The sequence below is a fragment of the Melospiza melodia genome, chromosome 9, assembly GCF_035770615.1.
Source record: "Melospiza melodia melodia isolate bMelMel2 chromosome 9, bMelMel2.pri, whole genome shotgun sequence".
In the NCBI taxonomy this organism is placed as follows: Eukaryota; Metazoa; Chordata; class Aves; order Passeriformes; family Passerellidae; genus Melospiza; species Melospiza melodia.
Genome location: NC_086202.1, coordinates 16,521,440 through 16,525,871, shown reverse-complemented (window position 1 = coordinate 16,525,871; position 4,432 = coordinate 16,521,440). Strand labels below are relative to the sequence as shown.

The following is a 4,432-nucleotide window of genomic DNA, read 5'->3' as shown; positions in this document are numbered from 1 at the left end:
TTGAGAAAGAAGAATCCCTTGTGGGTTTGGGGAATTTTTATTTTTTCATCTGTAAAATTATTTTAACATCTTGAAATTATTTTACAAATTCAGAATTTGTAAAATGCTGAGAATTTGTACAAATTCAGAATTTGTACTACACTGAGAGTTATAGGATTTTTAACAAACAAGATTTGGTTCAACCTCCATGTTTTTAGAGTTAAGAAAATGAACTCTGACTTTTCTGTAAATAACCTTTCAGAGAAATGATTCACAGAGCACACAATGAGCAGAAAACATGTTTGCTATTTCACAGGGACAGCTGTAGCAGGAAGGGAAGAGACTTCTGACCAGGTACCCATCAAATGATGACATGAGATATGTGACCCTCCTTATAAATTCTGGGGCATCTGTTTAAGAGTAAGCTCCTGCTGGCACGATTTCAAATCCTGGCCAGAAATTAGTTCTTATCCACAGCTGTCCAAAGCCCAAATAAATTAGCTCAGGTGTTTCACATTGCTTCATTCTGATAGGAAAGACTAAAATGTTTGCATGCCATGAGCATCGTAGATGTGTAAATCTTGGCCACTAAATAGAGCTTGATGTGGTCTCGTCTATTGTTTTGATAGAGCTGAACATTTTATGGAGTAGATTATAGGAGAGAAATTACTGCTGAAGACCCCAAAAAGAGGTATAGCCAGTAAGTGTTGAAATTCTACCATTCCTCAGAGAATATAAAATTATTGAGCATTGAACATGTATTATATGTGAGCAATGCTTCAAGCTTATAATCTTGTTATTTGTCTTTATTTGTATTTGGATCTAGTTTGGTTCAGTAGAATGACAGGATCTTAACTTAAAAATATTTTTCTGCTACCATTGTGACAACTTCTCTTTGTTTCTTAAACAGATGGGGGATGCCTCCCCAAGAAGAGTACAGTAAAGAAGTCATGCACGCTGACTTGTACTGACACAAGTGCTTTTATGAAGAGTCAATTTCTCACTGGAAAAAATTACAGCTATGAATTGGAAGGTTGTGTTAAATGACTAAGTTCAGTTGAAACATGATTACAGTCCTTGCAACCTGTAAGTATTCTTAAAACTGACAAAATTAACAAAAACCTACATATTTATTTATATATCAACATTATTGCAAATTTGATAGTGCCTCCACTTGTTACAGACGGAAACTCAAGCTGCAGACAGATCTCTGACTAGGCAGGCCCTCCCTGGCTTTACCTTCCTCCTCCTGTCTTTCAGGGTTCTTAGAAAGGAAAGAGGACAGGGTGTATGTCATGTTTACATTGACCTGCCCTCTCCTGCAGCTGTTGGCAGGACACTCTGCAAGGAAGCTCATGTCTTTTACAATCTCCTAGTTTTGTTTTCTAATCTACCAGAGCTTAGGGCATTTCTTTGGCTGCACAAAATAGAGCAAAGGAACACACTTGTGGTTATATATATTTAGGTTTATTTATTCTATGAGGGGCAGTTTGTTACCCTCAAACTGTGCTGTAGATCAATGAACATAAGTGATCCACACTACGACAAATTTTCTGAGTCATTATGCCTTGGACCTCAATACACATACTCAATAAATACCATGGTGGAGGTAGAGCTGCTGTACCCAGCAATGATTCCTGGACGAGGAGGTTTCAGTGACCACTGAAAGAAGGTCCTTCCTTGTCTAAATGGGAGTGTTAGGAAACCTTCCCAGTGCTGGGGATTTTGCCTGTCCTTTCACTGTGCTATCAAGCAGTATGTCAGCATTTTGGGCAGCATTTCAGATGTTTTCTCAGTTACTTTTGTTTATGGTGACTCTGTGAAGGTAGTTCTGTTTCACCAAAAATTACCATTATTTACACCTGTTTCCAGGGCACACCATCCTTGGATTATCACTCTAGTGTGATCATTTATCTTCTTATTCCTCACTGCTCAGGATTGTAATGCTGGAGAACACAGTAATGCTGGAAGAAGGTTACAGAGTAAGCTTCTGTATAGTTGAAAGAGACAGAAAACTAAAGGATCTGCAACCACTGCATAAATAAGCCACTTGACACCTTTAAAAGCTTCAACTTACTCTATTTTTGGAATAAAACCAGCATCTGTGCTGACAGCTTACATGCCAAGTTTCAGCTTGATGCAAATTTGAGAAATCCTGAATAAAAACTGCTAAATCTCAAGAGCACATAAACACTACCTGATCCTAACTGACATTCAAAACAGACAGTAGCTAAGCTGCAGAATTTATATAGTACACTACTTCATACTCTGAAAGATAGAAACTAATCTTCTTTAGACATGCTTTACCAAGTGTACAATTGGGTCACCTGAAAGGTTATTATAAATAGAACTATTTGGATAAATACAAATGACGTTGTAATTTGGTATCACTGTCTTGGGAAGGAGCCTGTACTCCTGCAATGCTCTCCAGCAAATCAGGCACCTTTATACCCAGTAACAGTAAATCCTGCAATATCAGCTGAAAATGTGGGAGACTGTGTGCATTGAATTGAACCTGGCTGGATGCCAGACACCCACCAAAGCCTCTCCATCACTCCCCTCCAAGGCTGGACAGGGGAGAGAAAATATAAGAAAGGGGTCATGGGTTGAGGATAAGGACAGAGAGAGATCACTCATCAAATGCCATCATGGGCAAAACAGATGCAAATTAGAGATATTAATTGAATTTATTACTAACAGAATCAGGATAATGAGAAATAAAATAAGACCTTCCAAACACCCTCCCCCACCCTGCCATCCATCCCAGCTCCACCCCCTCCCCAGCAGTGAAGCAGGTGAGTCAGGGTATGGGAGTTATGGTCAGTTCATCACACATTGTTTTTGCTGCTTCTCAGAGAGAGGAGTCCTTCTGCTCCAGTGTATTTTCAACAAGTATTATAATTTATACAGAGAACTGGTACAGCTGTTTATTATCTCTTGTTTATATATATTATTTTGTAACTCCAGGATTCTCTACTGCCCTACTGTGTGTGCTCAGGAACTCCACTGAAGGTGAAGGTTTTGCAAGAAATATCAAAATATTTATGTTTTAAGGAGAATAAGTGCAGGGAAATTTTTAAGGGAAAAGATTTCTTGAAAGATTCAAAGAGAAAGTCAGCTATATTAACCCCATTATCTAGACCAATTCTTTGCTTTTATGTTTCTGCCCCTACAGTCAAGAACTGTGGTGGAGTTTTCTTAATACAGGAATACTTTGTGGGGCAAGGACCGAGGATGGATTATGAACCACTTGGTGCACATTTCCTCTAAAGGTGAGAGAAGCAAAACAATGTTATTTGTTCGTTCATTAGGTAAATTTAGTCACCATTACATTAGTAGTGTTTACATTGCTCCTTTTATCCCACACAAACCATGGAGAATTTTTTGTGCTTTTTGGCAAACCAAGGAGGTTTTGCTAGAATAGATGCTGTTTAAGAAGGAACAGGTTTTGAGTGAGTACAAGTGTTTATGTAAAATAAGCCATAAAACACATCTTGATCTTATTTACTTACGTTTGTGCTTTTTTTTTAAGGCCCTTGGTGAATGCACTCATGCAACACGCACTGAGCACTGCCTGTAGCCATGTGCCAGTGGTGCAGGGTGTTTGAGTGGCATCCACATCGCACAGCACCCACCTGTGAGCACTTCTGGTCCTTCTGGAAAATCATGAGTTGTGTCACTTGCTGCCTCTTGCTGGCACACAGGGAGCTTCTGGTGTCTGAACCCACACTGCCTGAAGAAATGTCCTGAAGCTGCAGCTTCTGCCCAAACCTGCTGTGAAAGCTCAGGTGTGCTCGTCAGAGGTATGAACATTTCAGTCTGTGTGTGTGATGGGCCTGTAGTGACACCACAGAACAGTGAGGGGTCTTGTTGGGGGTTTTTCTCTCCCTTCTGTGATTTTGGTCTGTGGCTATGGCAAAGCACTGCAGGGTGTTCCTTGTCTCTACTCTCTACTCCAGGAAAATTGCTGGAAAGCAGCCACTGGGTCTATGGCAGCGCCTAATGGGAAATTTGCAACTAATGGCAGTGGGGGAAAGTTAAGAAAATCTTGGGAAGGTGAAGGAGTTGGGTTTGAAACTGATGGTGTTTACAGGAGACAGGGGAGAAAGCCCTCTTACACTTAGAAAAAACCTGGCTTTCTCAAGCAACTTGCCCTGAGCAGGGAAGATGGAAAAGTGAAGCAGTCCTGAAAGAGGGAAGGCTGAGCCTAGGAAAGCCAGGCTGGCACAGCACCCAACAGGCTCTGCTTGGCCAGGTCCTGACTGGGGCACATCAGTGCCTGTGCTACAATTCTGCAGCTGGATCCAAACCAGGCTCCTGCTGTACATGAGGAACCAGATTTTGGGACAGCTGTCCTCAGGGCTTGCTCTGCTGCAGGAACAGCACCACTAACACTTGTAGAGGCTCACCCCCTGCTTTGGATTTCCATGGGGTTGTAGCCACAGATGAGAAG

General features: G+C 41.1%; 1 long non-coding RNA gene across 1 annotated transcript; it reads left to right on the top strand.

Moving 5' to 3' along the window:
* The first annotated feature begins 991 nt into the window (after window positions 1-991).
* On the top strand, window positions 992-3,748 carry LOC134421660 (uncharacterized). The gene is made up of 3 exons (XR_010028651.1): window positions 992-1,065; window positions 3,155-3,251; window positions 3,512-3,748. It is a non-coding gene; the product is annotated as an uncharacterized LOC134421660 (long non-coding RNA).
* Window positions 3,749-4,432: the final 684 nt, after the last annotated feature.